The sequence below is a fragment of the Hippopotamus amphibius genome, chromosome 1, assembly GCF_030028045.1.
Source record: "Hippopotamus amphibius kiboko isolate mHipAmp2 chromosome 1, mHipAmp2.hap2, whole genome shotgun sequence".
NCBI lineage: Eukaryota > Metazoa > Chordata > Mammalia > Artiodactyla > Hippopotamidae > Hippopotamus > Hippopotamus amphibius.
This window is the reverse complement of record NC_080186.1, coordinates 226,333,981-226,355,932: the sequence shown is the minus strand read 5'-3', so window position 1 is coordinate 226,355,932 and position 21,952 is coordinate 226,333,981.

The following is a 21,952-nucleotide window of genomic DNA, read 5'->3' as shown; positions in this document are numbered from 1 at the left end:
CACAAACAGATGGAGGGACATACCATGTTCCTGGATTGGAAGAATCAACATCGTGAAAATGTCTGTACTACCCAAAGCAATTTACAGATTCAATGCAATCCCGATCAAATTACCAATGGCATTTTTCACAGAACTAGAGCAAGAAATCTTACGATTTGTATGGAGATGCAAAAGACCCTGAATAGCCAAAGCAATCTTGAGAAGGAAAGATGGAGTTGGTGGAATCAGGCTTCCTGACTTCAAACTATACTACAAGGCCATAGTGATCAAGACAGTATGGTACTGGCACAAAAAGAGAAAGGAAGATCAATGGACTAGAATAGAGAACTCAGAAGTAAGCCCAAACACATATAGGTACCTTATCTTTGACAAAGGAGGCAAGAATATACAATGGAAAAAAGACAGCCTCTTCAATAAGTGGTGCTGGGAAAATTGGACAGCAACATGTAAAAGAATGAAATTAGAACAATTCCTAACACCATACACAAAAATAAACTCCAAATGGATTAAAGACCTAAAGGTAAGGCCAGACACTATAAAACTCCTAGAGGAAAACATAGGCAGAACACTCTATGACATCCATCAACGCAAGATCCTTTTGGACCCACCTCCTAGAATCATGGAAATAAAATCAAGAATAAACAAATGGGACCTCATGAAACTTGAAAGCTTTTGCACAGTGAAAGAAACCATAAAGAAGACTAAAAGGCAACCCTCAGAATGGGAAAAAATAATTGCCTATGAAACAACAGATAAAGGATTAACCTCCAAAATATACAAGCAGCTCATGAAGCTTAATACCAAAAAAGCAAACAACCCAATCCACAAATGGGCAGAAGACCTAAATAGACATTTCTCCAAAGAAGACATACAGATGGCCAACAAACACATGAAAAGATGCTCAACATCACTCATCATCAGAGAAATGCAAGTCAAAGCCACAATGAGGTATCACCTCACACCAGTCAGAATGGCCATCATCACAAAATCTGGAAACAACAAATGTTGGAGAGGGTGTGGAGAAAAGGGAACTCTCCTGCACTGTTGGTGGGAATGTAAGTTGGTACAGCCACTATGGAAAACAATTTGGAGGTTCCTTAAAAAACTACAAATAGAACTACCATATGATCCAGTAATCCCATTACTGGGCATATACCCAAAGAAAACCATAATCCCAAAAGAAACTTGTACCATAATGTTTATTGCAGCACTATTTACAATAGCCAGGACATGGAAGCAACCTAAATGCCCATCAACAAATGAATGGATAAAGAAGATGTGGCATATATATACAATGGAATATTACTCAGCTATAAAAAGGGATGAGATGGAGCTATATGTAATGAGGTGGATAGAACTACAGTCTGTCATACAGAGTGAAGTAAGTCAGAAAGAGAAAGACAAATATTGTATGCTAACTCACATATACGGAATCTAAAAATGGTACTGATGAACTCAGTGACAAGAACAAGGACGCAGATACAGAGAATGGACTGGAGAACTCGAGGTTTGGGAGGGGGCAGGGGGTGAAGGGGAAGCTGAGACGAAGCGAGAGAGTAGCACAGACATATATATACTACCAACTGTAAAATAGATAGTCAGTGGGAATTTGTTGTATAACAAAGGGAGTCCAACTCGAGGATGGAAGATGACTTAGTGGACTGGGGCAGGGAGGGCAGGGGGGACTCAAGGTTGGGGGGAGTCAAGGAAGGGAGGGAATACGGGGATATGTGTATAAAAACAGATGATTGAACTTGGTGTACCCCCCAAAAAAAATAATAAAAAGAAAAAAAAAAGATATTCCTTTATCCAACGACATATATGAGTATGGCCTATTTTTGAGCTATTATAAATGTCAAATTTAATCAAGAAAAGTTGAACATAACCAGCCTATCTATTTATGAAATCCACAGTTCAAAATATCTAAGGAATTTCCAAACTTATAGTTGGAAATTAGAACAATACTGTGATGTAAGCAGAATTCCCTCAGAATTCTTTTGATTCAATTTTAACTGATAAATCACTAAACACTGACTCTTGGTATTAGTGAGGAATGTGCTTTTAGTAATCTTCAGACTGTTTAAACATTATAGTGTTAAGTAACTTAAGACTGCATACACCATTAGTATCAGAGAACAGCTATATTGGAGGACTTTTATTTAGTTTGCTTCCAGAAAGAACAAAGGCCTCTCAGTATATGGACCTCAGGAAAGAGGTTTTCTAAAATGTTTCTTCAATAATAAAAAGAAAAAAAAATATTTTAAAATAAAAGAATATATTTCGTGGGAATAGCATTTTATATTTTTACAGAGTGTTGCACAATATTATTCTTCTCTTTGGTCCAATCAACAATATTAGAAGAATGTTGGGCAGAGGTTACTATCAACTTTTCACATGAAAGATAAAAAAACAGAGCTGAATGAAGTAAAGTGACTCTACTTAGGACTAATTACTAGTAAGCTGCATTTACTGGTACTAGAATCTGCAATGTTTTCTTCCTAAAGGCTTGTTTGTTTTAAAATAACCTATATTTCCTCAGCTTTTGTGTCTCTTGCATCTGATAGCTTGCACCTGCGACTCTTTTTGGAGGTTGTCCAAGGGCTACTGGAGCCACTTTGCCCGTGTGCACAGATTGTCGGAAATGCTGGGATTTTATGTGTCACCTGGGATGCACAGAGTCAATGACTAGGGCAGGAATCCAGCTCAGCTTCCTACTTGAGTCAGGACAAACTGGGATGTAACTTATACTCCAGAGCTCCCTTGTGGAAGTCAGGCTGATGCTAGGATTTTTCTGCAATCACAGTCTGTTTGGCTTTTTCCACTTCCTACTTTTCCTTCCATCAGCATTTACTATTTATTGGTGGTAACATTTCCTTAATAGATCATTTGCACAGGAGTCCTCATCTCAGAGTTGGCTTCTTCAGAACATAGACTAAGGAATTAACTAATAAAATAGAGGAATGGATGGTTTAAATATCCATTCCAAAGGCACACACTTCATAAGTGAGGGAGATAGAAATCAAATCCAACTAGAGCACCATCATTATTTCTGTTCTTTCAATTCGTTCATGACCAGACACTAGAAGATGTTAAAGTTTTTCCTTTGTCACAAATTTACTTAACCTCTTCGAGCTTGTTTCTTTTATCTGTAACCTGGGAGATAATAGCAACTGCTCAGATTGTTGCATATAGGTATTGCGATAATCAAATAAATTAATACAGAAATATTTGTACACTATAAAATACTTCAACAGTGTTTTCCAAAATGTAAAAATAAATCAAATGTAGGTTTCCAGGATGCACAGACATTCCCCTCAATTGTACAGATTCTCATTAATAGGTATATTAGCATTAGAGAACCTGTATTTTAACAAGTCCTTTAGTTGATTTAGCTGGAGATTGTCCAAGGTACACAGTTTAAGAAACACTGAACTGTTCAAGACGAGCTGATACTATCACCATCATTATCATCATCTACACAGAATAGTTAGTTTCTTTCTGACTTATCTGCGTAACATCTAATATTTTCTTACTGTTTTTAATATTATTAATTCATTGATTTTCCCCACCTCTCTACTTCTTAGCTGACAATAGCAAAATGTAATTTACTCAAAGCAAGCCAAACAAAACAAAACAAAGCAAATCCAACAGGAAGACTAAGCAAGCACATCAGCAAACCCTTGAAAATGACCAGAAAGAAATTCTCAAAAATTAGTTTTGAATTATTTTTTATACAGATGGTGCTCACTAATTAGCTACTGATATTAAAAAATATAGTGAAAAAAATTCACTGTGGCAGTTAAAAGATGAATTTAGCTAAAACACTCATCAAGTCATGAGCATAATTAGTCATTCAAGAGTTATATAAGAAACACACAAAGCTTAAAGTACTTATAATTCCTACGTTTTGGAACCTGTGCCAATTTTGTAATTGAAGCTTATTTAGATGATGTGTCATAGACACAGGGATCACCAATTAGATACAATATTACAGGACTATCATTGCCAACTTGTTCTTTTTGTCTTTATAAATGCTGAAGTAGATCCCTCTTTAGTTGATTTCAGTTCTAGGTACCAGAATGGAAAAATAGTATCTAAAATGTTTTAAGCATCTAATTGTAACTATATTCACATATTTCTTTTAATTTACATGTGATACAAATTGTTCCAATTAGTAAAGTTTTAAGCCATTAAATTGTAAAACAATAACTTAATTCTGTTAAGGGGAATGGAAGCAGTATATAATTTAATGTAGACAAATTAAGTGATTTCATGCTTTCTCCATGCTGATGTCTCCCATATTTACATTTCCAGCACAGAAGTCTCCTTAACACCAGACTCACATAACCAACTGCTTAAATAATGTGTGTGATAAGCATCTCAAAATCAACATGTGCACAACTGAACCCTTGACTTATGCCTTAGATCTCTTCCATCCCACTCTTCTACATCACTCCACTAGTTGCTGGAGACCATTCAATCAATCAATCAACAAAACCCAAAAATCCCAAACAAACAAATTTGGACTCTTTTATTACTCCACTCTTTCTCTCATATCCCATATCTAATTTGTCTTGTCATATTGATCTGTTAAAATATGTAACACATACCATGTCATTTCCCAAAACTCTGCAATGACTCCCCATTTCATTCAAAATAAAAATAATCATTATAATGCTCAACATATTTGTAAATGATACAAAACCACCCTCTATTAGCTTCAAGACTTCATCACCTATGACTCTCCATGTTGCTTACTCTGATCCAACTGAATTGACCACTGGCTCTTTCTTGCTGTTTCTTGAACATAACTGAAATGCTCTCTTCTTGGGGCCTTTTCATTGGATGTTGTTTTAGTCTGCAGTGATTGCCTTTAGATATCTCATGGCCTTCCTCTTCTGAATTCTTTCTCTCCAGTGTTATTTCTCAACATATCTATTATTATCATCTTATTTAAAATTGTCTCCTCCCACCCCCAATGTGATCTCTCTTATTCCCTTCTAATTTTTCTTTTTGTGTGTGTGATGGCTCTGATCATCTTTTTACATACTGTAGAATTAATTAAATTACTGTGCTTGTTGTTTACTTTTTACCTACCTGTAAAAATAATTGTCACATGGTAACTAATCAATCAGCATTTATTGAATGAATAAATTTATAAAAATGGAGAACTAAGGAATACCATACATTTGAGGAAAGCAAATAGTAATAGAAAAGGCTCTAAGCAGGATAAACATGAGACTTGGTTCTGATGGAAATAGATAATCTGGGTAATATGAAAGAACATTAAACTATTCCAATGAGGATCCTCAGTTGTGAGATATTATTTAATCTATGAATATTGGAAAGTTATAAAACAATAGAATCAGAACAAGAAAGAAGTCTTGGAAAAAATAAAGATGATGAAATTAAAAACAAATAAATAAAAAAAAAGATTGTTAAGAAAAGCTGCTGAAAACTTCCCAGAATATAGTGCAGCAAGATAGGAGAAGCAAAATATAAGACAGAAGTTAAGGAACGTAGAGGATGAACTTAAGAGGTCCAATTTTCATGACAGGAATTCCAGAAAGGAGACATAGTGGAAAATAAAGGAAAGAATTAAATAAATAATAAAAGCTTCTACAACTGAAGAAATATAAAAATATTCATATTGAAAGAAGTCAGAGAATTTCATGTAGGATAAATATAAAAATACATAGCATCTCTTAAGAGCTTTCAGATCATCTAACAAAAAAGAAGCCTCTATAATTTTCCACAAAAATGAGTAAGTGAAAGAAACAAGTTACTCATGAAGAAACAGGAATCAAATTGGTATCATCTACTTACATTTAGTAATAGATTCTGGAATAAAATAAAGCAAATCCTTCAAAGACTTATGGAAAATTCTATATTTAGTCAAAATTTATTGAACCCTAAAATGTTCTTTCTCGTTCATCTTTTTTGAAAAAATATTTATGAAATTTTTTCCCTTGAAATGAGGGATGTCAGATATGCAATCAAGCAATTTAGAACATCAGATGGAGTCTTCAAAATGAACATTTCAAAAAACACATAGTATTCATTCACTTCTCCAAATTAGAATTTTTAGGAAAAAAAATTTGTGAAGAAATTCATGGTTCAAATATGACATTTCCTATAAATTTTAGAATTAACTTGTTAATTCAACAACAAATCCTGCTGGGATTTTGATCCAGATTGGACTAAGTCTTTCAATTTAGGATGCATCAACATTCTACAATATTTAATCTACTGATACATGAAAATGGTCTATCACTCTATTCCAGGGTTTCTCAATATTGACACTATTGACACTTTAAATCAGATAATTATTTGTTCTGAAGGTGTGTCCTGCATATTATAAGTTGTTAAGACAGTACAAACAACCCTGCCCAAACTATGACAATCAATAATGCTTAGTGTCTTTAAACGTTGCTAAATGTCCTCTTGTGGGCAAAACTACCTCCTATTCAGAAACACTGTTCTAAAGTTACATACTACAAGTGCTAGTGCTCAGAGAAAAAGGATAAAACAGAGAACAAAGCACTTGAGAATTGTGGGACAGTAACAGATAGCCTAGCATATAATCTAAGACTCAAAAGAAAGGGAGAATTATGATTAAAAGGGAGAGCAAAAATATTTGAGGAGATAATGGCCAAAATGTTGTCCCAAATTAATAAAAGATTATGAAGTTTGGTGAAACTCAAGCAGGATAAATACGAAGATGACCAAAAACATACACTGGATAAAGGCTTAAAACTAAAATTAAATAGAAAATCTTAAATGCACCAGAGGGAAAAAAAAAGGCATATTCAAAAGAATAACAAGAATAACTGTTGATTTTTCATTATAAGCAACAAAACCCAAAAGACAATTGAGTAACATCTTTAAGATGCTGAAAAAACAAAATAGAATTACATACCCAGTGAAAATTTCTTCTAAAAGTGAAGGTTAAATACAGACAATTTTAGAAAAATCTGAAAAATTCATGATTAGGAACTAGCACTAGAAGAAATATTAGTTCTTTCAGCTGAAGGGCAGTGATTCCAGATGGATGCCTGGATCTTCAGAGATAAATGAACATTACCGGAAATAATAAATACATATATATATATTTTAAAAAGACTAATGATTGCTTAAAACACAAACAATTACAACCATGTGGTAGAGTTTATAAGGTATAGAAATAACGACAACAATAAGCTAAATGGCAGAAAGGTGGATAAATATAGCTTTCCTATTATAAGGTTTACATATTGTATAGTAGAATATTAAGTCTGGATGTGCTGTGATAAGCTAAGGATGCATATGCAATCCCCATGGCAAACAAGTATAACACTACCAAAAAAGTGGAAAACAACTAGATTGTAAACATAAACTTAGCTGCATCTGCAATTACATTAAGAAATAACTGTCTTTATATACTGATGACATAATTTTGTACATAGAATTTCTATATGTATCTATAAACAAATGTAATATGTACATTGATCAAGGTTAAGTGTCTCTGCAACAGAAAAAAATTGTATTTCTATATGCTTGCAATAAACATTTGGAAACTTAAAAACTGTGATTTACAGTAGCATCAAATATTCCATCAAATACATGAACACAAGTTTAATTTAAAGACGTGAAACTTCTACACTTCAAACTACAAAAAAAATGCTGACAGAAATTACAGATCTAAATAAATTGAGATATATTTTGTGTTCGTGGATTTGAAGATTCAGTGTTGTTAAAATGTTAATTTTCCCCAAGTTGATTTGTAGATTTAATGCAATCCCACTCAAAGTCCCAAATGGATTTTCTTTTGTAAATATTGTGAAGCTAACTCTAAAATTTATATTGAAGTGTAAAGGGCTTAGCCAAAAATGATACTGAAAAAGAGGGGAAAAAAACATAATTGAAGGTTTCAAGACAGTCTATAAAGCCACAACAATTAAGATAGTGTGGCTGGCACAATGACACATATAGATCAATGAACAGAACAGAGTCCAGAAACAGGCCACCTAGATGGCAAAATGATTCAACAGGTGAAGTAAAGCATTTTCAAACATTTCAAGCTCTGGAACATGTATATCTGTGTGTATGTGTGTGGCAGTGTGTGTAGTGTGTATATACACATGTACCCATACACATACACATTTAGATAGGAATAGAAAATAAACCTTGACCCCTACTTCACACCATATACATTGTAAAAATGAATTTGAAATAGATCATTTAGCTACATCTGAATGTAAAAAGGTATACATCTTCTAGAAATAAAACACAGGTGAGTGTTTTTCTGACCTTCACACAAGCAAAGATTCTTAACACAGAACAGAAAAGATACTAACCATAAAAGAAAAAAAAATGATAAACTGTAATTTATTAGAATTTAAAACTTTCTGTCATCTAAAGACATCATTTAGGAAAGTGAAAATGCAAGCCACAGACTGGACATCATATGAGATATGAAATATGAAACAGAGAACTGATACACAAGATATATAGCAAACTTCTACAATTATGAGAAAACAAGCACCCTAACTAGAAAAAAAATGGAAAAAAATTTTCACATAGGTACTTCACAAAAGGAGATTCCCAAATGGCCAATAAGCATATGAAAATTTGGTCAACTTCATTACTCATCAGGAAAAAACAAATTGAAGCCACAGTGAGATAATGTTACACATCTTTAGAATGTGTAATAATAAAAATTTTGATGAGACTTTGTGTTGGAAAGAATGTGGAACAGTGAAATTTTTCATAAATTGCTGGTAGTATCATATAATGCTATAGTCGTTTTGATAAACTGGTAGTTTCTTACAAGTTTACACATAAACATGCTCTATGACACTCCTAGGAATTGGATAAACCCGTGTGTCTACAGAAAGACATGTAAAAGAATATTTATGGCAGTTTGATTCATAATAGTCTATAACTGGCGAAACAACTCAAATTTACATCAATAAGATAAAGAATACATAAACTGGATATTCATTACAAAGGGACACTACTTAGCAATACAAAAACATACACACCGTAGATGGATTTCAAAAACATTATGTTGGGTGAAAGAAGTAAGACAAATACAGAAGAATACTTATTACATGATTTCATTTATAAGATGTTCAGTGATAGGCAAAATTAATTTATGATGATAGAAATTAGGATCTATGGGACAAGGAAACAAGGTGCTTTCTAGGGTGATAGAAATATTCTTTCTCTTGCTTTGGATAGTGGTTACATGTCTACATTTCTCAAAATTCTTCAAGTTTCACATTTAAAATTTGTATATTTTATTGACTAAATTATATCTCAAAATGCTATTAATAAAAAACTAAAAATGAAACCTAGAAGTAATTATCATATAATACCTAAAGAGAACTCTAGACATAGGTGTCAGGTCCTATTAGTGTTCATTATCTCTTAAGGAAAACAATTAAGAATGGTGACTGTAGGCTTGGGAAGTGCATTAAGACACTCCATTGTCCAGCTTCTTCACTGATTTTATTCTGAGTATGTCTAGGATCAAAACAGGGCTGGATTTTCTTCAGAAGTATCTGGGGTGTGGCTCTGAGAATTAAATGAAGTTCATTCTTTGATTTTTGCTCTAAGTCAACCAATAGAGTCCTATAACTTTAATATTACAGAGAAATTTCTGGTAATTTATCTCAACAAAACATCACTTATAGTTAGAAAAAAGACACCCAGTCAACTATTTGATTCTTCTGAAGCCTTTCTGATCCTACACCTGCTAATTGATATCTAAAATTTGTATTTAAGAAGCATTGAAATGTTTTGAAATATACAGATGTATCTTAGCTTGGAATTTTTCCTCAGCTTCTGGCTGTTAATTTATAGGAGACAATACATATTCAGTCTCTGACATTTGTATATCCCTTTAAATTTCTTGCTGTTCTTTATGTAGACCAAAAAATACACTTTGATGCAATGGAAAAATACATTATTATTTACTATATCTTTCTGATAGTTGCTGAGAAACTCTATTTGTTAATAATAAAAAGTTACAACCTCCTTACTCTGCTCTACTTAGAGTGGGAAGAAATGTTCTAAGTCTTCACAATCTGGGGCACTGGTTCTCTGGATATGCTTGGTAATAATTGTTGCAGGCAGCTGTAACGCATTTCAAAAGCCAGTGTTCCCAAAAACTGCTCTCTGAAAGACAAGCACTGCTGATTTAGCTGCTTGTCACTGGTTTCTCATGGCTTTTGCCATGTTTTATAATCTCTCAATCACATCTTAAGGGCAAACGAGTATTCATCTATCCTAGATTTCTTCCACATATATTTCAGAGCCTAGTATTTTCGATATAATTTACAAACTAGAATATTTTTCTGTTTCTTGATGATAGTGGCTAGGTCAATTCTATAAAGTAGGATTCAAATTTAATAAAAAATTTATTTCATTCACTGATACCAAATCCTCTTTCTTTTTCCCTTGGTTTCTTTATACCTGTGACTATTTTAGGAGTTTCAACAAACTTTTGTTTCATCTCCAATCTAGAAATGATGTGGGGATTAACAAACTCTACTTTTCCACATCAAGAAGGAAGAGTGTGGAGAAATACCTGCAAGCTGAGACAGAGAAAAACATAGTCTTAATCCCTTGCAAATTCTAACTATTGACACAGAGGCTGCTTTTCCTGAAATTCACCAGATTGAGATAACTAATTCACTGTATTCCTAAAGAGAACACTGCTTGTTTAACATACAGGGAAGCAATGGTGTTCAAGAACTGGTCAGTGCCTGCACAGCAGCTGTCAGGTAAGTGCTGGGCAAACCTCATCTTTCTTTTCGTTTAATAGATGCTATGGGAATAAGACAACTACAGAAAGGATACTAGCCTGATACCTCACACCCTATCTTGAAGTGCCTTGCAAGTCTGTTCATCAAAATTACAGAGTAAAATTTGTGTGTAGTAAAATTAAGTCATACCATTAGACTTAATCATCTGGGCCATATCCTCCCAGTTGAAAAATTTTAAACATAGCCAAGGTGATCTAGTTCAAAAACCTGTTTCTTGGGGCTATATTACATAATGCTTTCATGATATTTGGAAGATATCAACTCCTTTGATTCTGTTCCTGTTAAATATTTATATGCATGACATTAGTGTTTTGAGAATATCCTGTTTGTTATAAAACAAATATATGGTTTCTTCCAAAGAAAAGAGTGCAAATAATTTGCTTACAGAAATTAAGGTTATGTTTTTCTATAAATTTAATTCCACGTATTTTACCCTTCATAAAAATGAGCATCAGAGCAAAAACAGGGAGACAGAAAGGCAGGTGAGAGATGGTGACAACGAGGACTAAAGTACTAATGACAGGACGGACGTATACTAAAGTGACTGTATTCCAGATGTGCATAAGAGCAGGAGAAACTGCTGATACAGTTAGTGTAGGCGATAGGGAAAAGAAGACCCATGGTATAGGAACTGGGAAACTAAAACAAACAAAAACCTCTGGATGTTACACATCTAAAACCTTTGAAGAAAGACTTTCTTTTCCATAACACTTTATCCCACCAAGAAGACCTGCAAAGTTCTTGGGCAGGCTATGGGCCATTCATTAAAGAATGGTGTAGTCATATGTAGTGGGAAGTACATTGGTTGAGGACCTGCATTCCGTTATGTGACCTCAAGGACGTCATCTAACCACTCACAGACTTTGTTTCCTCACCTGTAACACAGGTCAAGGATAACATCTCCACAATGCTGCAATAATGCTCAAAAAATGCCATTGGATGGAAGTTAAAGCTTTAATAACTATGCCTTTTAACTTTCCTGTGTGTTGCCTAACATAATGTCATATCCAAATAGGGCCTTTTATAGCGTTGATTTTGATTTTTGTAAAAATTTTATTGGTAATAAGATGTATAATGTATAATATAAAACATAATCATTATATATAATTATAGTTATATAACTATATACATATACAATTATATGTGTGTGTATACAAAATTAAATAAAAAATGAGAAACTAAAATTCAACCAAACCATTATTTTTAGACATAATGCACTGGAAAGTTTAGCACAGCTCAGGAATGTGGTAGCAGAGATAATATCTCCTTCGCAAACTTATTTATTCTTTTCAATGCTATATTGGTCAAGGAATGCCTAAGGCTTTGCAGCTGATGTCTCTGGAGCAGATCAATTTTCTAATGTTTTTTCCCTCTGGAGCCTGTCCAAGGAGAAAGGCAAAGACCTCGGTTGAACAGCATTTTTCACACTGACCTGCTCATTTATTTGAATCAGTAGCACTATTTAAATAAGAACCAAGTGAGTGAAAACAGCATGAGGATCCTTGACTGATGCTTCCAGTTGGAAGCAGTTTTTTCTATTGTATTCACCTCCCATAGCATCATGTTAGTGTCTCTCCTTTGGTATTTTACAGTCACTGTAACATAGATAAGTGTGTGTATCCTATATATTATATATACACACATACATATGTGTACGTATGTATGTGTGTATGTATGTATGTCCAATATATTATGTAGCACGTATATTGTGCTAAAATAGATGTTAACATGCTTTATCTCCATCACTTACATAAGTACATTCTTACTTATCTTTAATAACCCAAGTCCAACTCGAGGATGGAAGATGCCTTAGAAGACTGGGGGGGGGAGGTTGGGGGGTACTTGAGTGGGGGGGAGTCAAGGAAGGGAGGGAATACGGGGATATGTGTATAAAAACAGATGATTGAACTTGGTGTACCCCCCCCCCCAAAAAAAAAAATAACCCAGCACCTGGTTTATACTGGAAGGTCAAGTTTGTTTCAGATGAATCAAATAATTAATGATTGCATAGATTGCTAGGTAAATGGGTGAAATGTTTAGACAAAATTCTAAACAGTTGGAAAAAGAGGATAAATTTGGTATTTTTATGGCAGGCAAATTTATGTAAGAGTTGCCTTTTTTAAATCTCATGTTTAGAAGATTTTTATAGCATTTACATTCATGTATTCATTCAATAAATATTTTTGAATAAATACTATGTCCAAGGTCCTCTGCTAAATATTGGGGATACAATAGTAAAAATAAAAATAGTTCCTGCCATCACAGTGTCATCCTCCAAAACATGTCTTTGACCTAAGTGTACATTAATATCTGGTTTTCAAGAGAATATAAACAAAGATAACCTTTATTTGGGCTACTGTTTAAAGCCCTTCCTGATCTATCCTCCCAGTCATTACCCCTTAAGGTTTGGGGGCCTAGTCTGATATTTTCATTGTCTACTTGCAATTGCAGTATTTACTCATAGTTTGAAGGTTTTGCAAAGGCTACCTTCGCTCCAAGCATACAAAGAGAATAAAACTAATTTGTTTTTCAAACTTTACAGACATTACTGATTCCCTATAAAGTTTTGGAGGTAGCAGATAAATTGTACTAAATCATTTCATTATCTCCTATCTCATGCAGATGATATCTGAAGAGTTGTGTATTAGGTGGAATATGCTTTATTGGATATTTAGAAGAAATAAACAGTTTTTTTAAATAGGAGCAATAAAGTCACAATGGCTTAGTATTAGTGAGGATCTAAAATATGCAAAGATAAGTAATTTTTTAAACATTTCCTCTAATAGACCATATTTGCCTGAGATGGCTGAGAAGAGTTAGAGAAGTGAGGAGGTTGTGTGCTAAGCAATTTATCATAATCCTTTCTGGCCTAAAAATAAGCTGCGTGAACTGATGTGAATCTTACCTAAGATTTTTTTTAACTTCTGTTAACTTTCATTTTTTAAATGACACAGTATTACGGACGACACATTTAGAAATAATATGTGAACCAAAAACTGAGGCAGAAAAATATCAAAAATACTCTAAGAACTGAAATCAAGATGTGCATGAATGGTGAGGGAGTGGAGGCAGAATAACGTGTTGAAAATATCTTGGAACCTGGGAGTCAGAAAACATGGATTTGTGTCCTGGCTTAACCACTTCCCAGTGGTTTTAATCTAATCATATAAGCTCTGTAGGTCTTTGTAACTTCACCTGTTCATTGAAGGTGTGACACCATTCCACCATTCCCTGTATATTACCTCAGAGTATTGCCCCAAGGATAAGAGGGATGGAGGGGATAATTGCACGTGAATATGTTTTGGTAAACATCATAGATCTAATAATATATTTCCTTCAAGAAGTTTGGCACTAACGGGAAAGTGAGAACTGGCACAGAAATTCAAAGAAATGGGATTATTTTCTAGGATGGTATTATGGGTTGAATTGTATCCTCCATCTCCTCAAATTTATTTGTTGAAGTCTTAATGTCCAGTACTTCAGAATATGAGCTTATTTGGAAGTAGGGTCCTTGCAGATATAATTAGTTAGGATGAGGTCATACTGGAGTAGGGTAAGCCCCTACTCCAATATGACTGTTGTCCTTATAAAGAGGGAAAATTTGGGCACAGACATGTCTATGCATAGAAGGTAGATGACATGAAGAAACCCAGGGAGAAGATGACATCTACAAGCCAAGGAGAGAGATTTGTAACAGAGCATCCTCTCATAGCCCTCAGAAGCAACTAACCCTGTGGACACCCTGATTTCTGACTTCTAGCTTCCAGAACTGAGACAGTAAATTTATGTTATTTAAACTATGCTGTTTGTGGCACTTTGTTACAGAAGTCTTTTGTATGAATGTAGAAAAGCTTAAGCCAGTCTATAGGCTGAAGAAAGTAACCAACAAATTAGAAGAGAGTATCTTTAGATTTCATTTTGTTTTCCTCAGCTTTTCATACAGTGTCTGAACACAGGGATGGTTACTAAATAATATTGACCAACCAGCAATATTTTGAACATGACACAACAGCCAAAGCAGTTCTATATCAATTTCCACTTAAGGTATTTAACTACTGTGCTATAATAATACAAAAATAAAAATGGCAGTAATTTAAGAATAACAGTACAGGAAGAGGGATTCTGAAATATGAAAAAAGAGAACTTTTAAATTTTCACATCTATCAGTATATTTTATAGAAAATGAAAACTATAAATATTGCTAGAAGTGTCTTAGAGATAAAATCAGTTCCTTTGCCCAACTATTCCTGTTGCATATTCTTCCCGTGGTGCCTCAGTTGTGCCATCTGTCCTTCCCTTATTATTATTGTTTTCACCATAGGACATAAAGAATATACAGCTGACCTTTAAACAACATGGGTTTAAACTGTGGGTTTAATCCACTCATACTTGGATTTTTTTCAATAAATACTACAGTACCACATGATCTGCGTTGAGTTAAATCCACAGATGCAAAACTGCAAATACCTGGAGCACAGGCTATAGACTTGAGTGTTGATAGATTTTGGTATCTGCCATTGGTCCAGGAACCAATTCCCTGTGGGTACCCAGGGACGACTGTCTTCATATATACCTGTCATTCCACCATCATTATTTTTAAAAGGTGATTACCTCTAGCAGAAGGACAGAGCCAGTTACAGTAGCTAACGACTGCTGGTTCACTCAAATTACCCTTCTATCTTCTCCTATGAGGACACTCACTTTACTGATTATAGACTGATTTCAGCATATCTGACTGTCATCAGTAATGAAAAGTGGTGGCATGACTTATGTATGGTAATTCCAAGCTAAGGAACCTATTGAATGATGCATTTGTTTCCCATCAAGGTACCTAGCACAGCACTGTAGGAAGTTAGAGTTTGTTATTCCCTCATACATCAAAGTCTGCTTGCCAGTGCTATATTTATCGACCTGTCCAACTCCTTTTCCATGATTGATTACTTTTGCCACCCAAAGGTTCTCCCTGCTGCCCTGCCACAGCAACGTTCTCAACACACTTTGAAAATTAAAAGTCCCCTTTACTCCTTCCCTGGGAAAATTCTTAATTTCACAGGAACAAGGGACACCCAGGACTGTGGCAGATGTTGCTTTTGCTACCCACCACGCACTCCTCCCTCCTTTATTAACAAAGGAAAGTACCCCCCTTCATATTTAATTTTCCAGGCTCTTCACAGATTATCAGTAGTTTTGTGATCTAATTCTGATCAAAATAATGCAAGAAGTGCTCCACTGGCTGGAGCTTACAGAAAACTATTGTTTTTCTCATAAAAAAAGACAAATCACTCAACATTCATCTTTGCCTTTCACTCGTCCTACCTTTTTTTTTTTTTCTGAACATAAAATATTATAGTAGAACAATTTTGTGAACATAAAAAGGGAACTACTCAGTAAAGGTGCTAATGCCTGGGTCCCTGGCATTTCTTAGAGTCAAACTATCAGCTTTGAACTGGTTACCTCTGAACCTCTTAAATGAGAACAGTTGCTCCCTGTTATATTTAAGTCATTTGGATTTATTTAAGTTTTCTGCTATAGGCAGATGAATGCAATACTAAAGGAGTTCACAGATCTAGATTGTAGGTGCAGCCTTTCCAGAATAGCTGGGCTTTGCAATGATTATCAGGGCAATGACTTTTTCTACCAATCATTTTTAAGATTAAAATATTCTAAGAGTTATAATTTGTAGACTTTGGATTACTAAAAATCATATACGTAGAGGAACTAGGTCTGTTTTCTTCTTTACTTCTGCAATTAAATGTCGCAAAAGTCTGACATTTTTATACAGATGGCACAGGGAGCATCAGGCCTACCTACCTTCAACATGATACGAACACGGTGTGTTGGGTTTTTCCCCCTTCAGGACCCATGTTCACTCTCTGGCTATAATTTAATCCTCAGAGAGGTCCATCTTGATGAGTGCCAGAATGTGAACAGAAAAAGAAACAGACAATAAACGGTTGATGTCCCCAGTCTGGGAATTCAAATGAATAAATCTCAGAAACAGAGGGAGATATATTTGATATAAGCATTAATGTATTTATGTATTTTTTATATATAGACAACTCCTCTCTATGTCATATTGCTTTATTTTCCTAAGTAGCACACATATGTTCAGTGACACAAATACTGGGCACTTGTTAATAAAAATACATATATCTTGATTCTCCACTCATAAATATCCCCAAAGGATTTGTTCTGATTCTGACATCTCAAAAGTGACTGTAACAGATTTTTCCCTAATAATTGAATGTATTGATAAGCAAAGGTACTACTATCCATTTTATTACATCCCTGAAAGTAAAATTAATTATACTCTGAATCATTCAAGTACATAGACCACTCAATATCTGTGTATAATTTAGAGATGATGATCTTCGTCTGAATTTCTTTTTAGGATTTATGGAAAAATGATCTTTATTCACCTGGGGAAGAGTACTTTCCCCACACAGTTTCTGGAAAATAACCGATATATTAATGATAAGAAAATGCAACCAATCAGATAATCCAGCCTCTACAAGTAACCAACCTCTGGAACCTAAATCTGCCTGAGGGAGTAATCTGTCTCATTTATAAACTACTGTATATTCCATATCTTCTTATTGATAACCATGGACACCCAAACAGATTAGCTACAAATAGAAATAATTCAAAAGGAAAAATAAACACCATGATGGAAGTACAAAACCCTGTAAAACGTACAATAAAATAATTTGTTGATACTTATGTTCTCTTGGGAGTTTCGCTTTCATGTAAGTGGCTATTAAATATAGGGCAGACTCTACAAAAACTTAGGGAATACGTGAAATTTGCATTTGATTGCTCTAAATTTCTCCCCCATTAGATGCTGATGTCTTATTTTCTACTTTCCTTACGTATTCAAAGCCTGAAGTCCAATATGTCGCACACCGATTTTTAACACAACCTCACAAAATCCTTCATTCCAATTAAGGTAAAAATGCTTGATAACATTAAAATCTTAATTTTCTGGGGGTAATTGAATTTTAATAACGACTAAGAGACTGAAATGGAGGAAAGGTATTCCAGCCAATGACACTGAAGTTGCTCTACCCCAAAAAAGATTTAAACAATCACTTTAAATATGAATGGGAGAGTAAAGGTATGGAGCATCTTTTGCTCCTATAATACTTATTGTTCAACTCTGAGAGAAACTGAGATAGAGATTTCACTCAATGTTCACAATTATTTATCGTGTTTCAGGTATTTATTGTTGTGTAACAAACTACTTTCAAACTTGGAAGTTTAACACAATTTATTATTATTTTTCATGGTTCTGTGGTTGGCTGGGCACACCTGGCTGATTCTGTCTTAGGGACTTTCATGTAATTCTAGTCAGATGGAGGTTGAGGCTGGAGTCATCCAAAGGCGTAACTGGGCTGCATGTCAAATGGTCACTAATACGGCTGGCGATCGATGCTGGCTGTCCACTAGGAGCTTGGGTGGGTTTGTTCACTGAAAAACCTACACATGCCCTCTCGATGTGCCTTGAACTTCTCACAGCAAGACTACTTGGCTCCTCAAAGAGGGTCCCAATTGTGGGAAACCAGGGAGGACGCAGAGGACAGAAACTTGGAAACACCTGCAGAGGGCACATAATGGCTGAGTGACTGTAAACATGTTCTGAAAACAGAACCAATCTCAAAGGAAAACCGACTGAGATAAGGCAGTCACGAAGCCTGATGGTGCCAGCTCTGGGTTGAAGCTTAGCTATACTCCCTAGTAGTGATAATATACACAAGGCGTTCTGTTTTGGCTCTTCTGAAGTCTCATGCCTTGTGTTTTTCATTATTTTGTTTATAATTTGGTCTCTGCTAGAATGCTTTTGATCTTTCTCAATAAATATGCCATGGGAATCAGAGCTCGGGGCTCTTGACTGACTTGGTCTTGAGTCCCCTGACCCCATGCTTTCCTATACTCCCGTGTGAATTTTCTTAATTCCGCCATGCCACTCACATTCAGATTCGTTCATGTGGAGGTTACCTCCACACCCAATGATGAGTATTCTAGGAAACCCAGGAAGAAGTTCTAAATCTTCTCATGACTCAGCCTCAGAAGTCACAGAATGTCACTTCTGCCTTATTCTATTGCGCAAATATCCCAGAAGCAAGATAAGCTATGAGAATCTGTCTTTTGATGTTGGAGTGGCGAAGTGACATTGAAAAGAGGGTTTGGTATGAGATATATTTGCAGATCACCTTTGAAAGATGCAATCTCCACATTCTCTATGACAAGTCTGCTCATTATTTCATAATTTCCATGGTCTCATTACTTTAACAAATAGATTCTCAGAATTTCATTAGAAACTGTATTTTCCAGCTTTTAAAGATTTTATTTATTTATTTATTTTATTTATTTATTTATTTATTTATTTATTTATTTATTTATTTATTTTTAAAGCTAACTATAGCCATAAGGTAAAGTTCCAACCAAAGAATGTGAGTAGAAGTGATGTGTTCACCTTCTAGCCTCCTCTTAAAAGTGAAGCTGGGATTTCCCTGGTGGTCTAGTGGTTAAGACTGCACACTTCCCCTGCAAGCAGCACGGGTTTGATCTCTGGTCAGGGAACTAGGAACTAAGATTTGGGATCATGCGTGCCCCACATTGCAGCCAAAAAGAAAAAAAGGTGAAGATCAGAGCAACCATGCAAGCCCCATTTTGATAACAGCAGAGTCTCCCCTACCAGCTCTGAGCTTTGCATCTTGGAATTGTCCCATGAGAGAAAAAGAAAATATCTATCTCAATTGAGTCGTATTTACGATCTCTTCATCACAGCAGCTTATGCCAACTAGTATAGTCTCACATATTACTTCTTAAATCCCTGAAGTGATTATATATGATCATATGGCTATTTTTATGATTTCTGCTTGAATCTACTAAGGTAGGAAATAGTGGTATAGTGGATAACAGAATGCACTACTGAACTATTAGGTAAATTACACATATGCTTATTCTTAGAAGTGTGAACTTACTTTATCATGAATAATCTTTCCTTTTTTCACCAATAACAAATAACTTTAAAAGTTTATTTCTGATAACAGTTTTCTCAGAGGATATAGGTGAGCATAATTTGTGCAGGCAGGGAGAGAAAAAATGTGTGAAGTATTTTCTGTGATAATTCTTCAACTTTGGGGCAAGTATCAATTTTATAAACTCAAGGCTATAATTTTGCTTTTATGAATTATTTATATATAATGCAATATATGTGATTAACACAATTATTACCGCTGTTTCTGTCTGCAAAATTTTTGAAAGAAATTCTGTTTATGTGCATTTCCTATCATTACAATTTTCTTCAATAAATCTCAGACACTATATACATGCTTGCCTTGCTTAAATTTCACCTGTGCTTTAATTTTTCCTCACACAATATTTGATCTTCTTTGTCAAGGGTATTAGAAGGAGAAGAGCTTTCTTGACTCCATTGTTAATTGAGAAAAACATAATCTGTTTATTTTGTAACTGCAAATGGAGGCTGTGTAGTTCTTCAGAAAAGGAATTAGTGATAAATCCATTTCCTTAGTTTAGAGATACCAGCCTAAATTTTAACTTAGGTCATTTAAGCTATAATTTATTTCATTTCAGCATTAGAAGCTTTAAAAAATAGAGAATTTCAAAAGGAAGGCTTTAGTCCTTGTACTTCTGAGTATCCATAACAAATTAACAAGGAAAGATAACTGCATACATTACATTCTGTATTCTGCCTATACCTGCTCTAATTTTCCCAACCCCAAAGATAATATCTACCTATAAAATAAATTTTATTAATTTGTACATATATAATGTACATATATAATGTACATACATAATGTTTTTGATTAAAGCATATAACTTAGCTGAGTCCAGAGAGAGAGGTTAGGCAGAATGCTCCAGCCACAACGTGAAATCACTGGAAAGTTATAGAGCAACGGGAATCCAGAGAGGGTTGAAAAACTGGGACTATTTTTTTGTGATCGATCTATCCTTCATCTTCTTTTACCTTCCCTCTTCCAACACTATCAGCGTTTGGGATACTTCCATTCTTTTCTACTACCATGGTTTCATTTCTTGCTTCACTGACTTGTTTTTTTTTTTGGCAGAGCCACACAGCATGTGGGATCTTAGTTCCTGGACAAGGGATCAAACCCTCACCCCCTGCACTGGAAGGCGGAATCAACTGGACTGCCAGGGAATTTCCTTCACTGACTTTTAACAAAATAGTTTTATTGTTGTATAATTGATATATAAAGAACTGTACATATTTACTGTGTACAATTTGACATATTTGGACATATGCGAACACTTCGGATACTATCACTGCAGTCAAGGTAATCGACATATCCAAAGCCTCCAAAAGTGTCCTTGGATTGTTTTATTGTCTTTTTTTAAAGTAACAACACTTAACATTAATTCTACCCTTTTAACAAAGTTTGAAGCACACGATACTAAGTTTGTTCTCTAATACTTTTGTTAAGAAGGGTGCATGGAAATTGTATTCCCTCTGGGAATAAATTTCATGGGGTACACTTTTTCCTTGAAGAATTAATAGGATTCATCACTGTTTCTTAGCATGCAGAGTTGTCGTGGAAAAAGACCTACCTAGCATATTTAATCACTGAACTACTCATAGATACTTTGAGCTCTGAGAACTTTAGGTCAGAACCCAAGCTGTTTCTACCAACAGAGTTGGAAGAAAGCCTTGAATAAACTGACTGGTTTCAGTTCTTCCTATTATAAAACCCAAAGTTTATAGTTGTTAGCTGAATAAAGGGAAAATTGGGGATACTCTTCTGCTTTTTCCCCTAATACCCATATATCTTGGATAAAATTCATGTGTTATCATTTAAATTTAAGTTTTTAATAGAACTTATTTACTATCAAAGACTTACCCACAAATTCTCACTTGTTTTTTTCCTGAACTAAATTTTGCTGTCTTTAGAAAGGTAATATTTGGGGAGGGATAAATCAAGAGTTTGGGATTAACAGATACACACTCCTATATATAAAATAGATACCCAATAAGAACCTACTATACAGCACAAGGAACTGCACTCAATATCTTATAATAACCTACAAAGGAAAAGAACCTGAAAAAATATGTATATATCTATATCCATATCTATCTGAATCCACTTTGCTTTACACCTGAA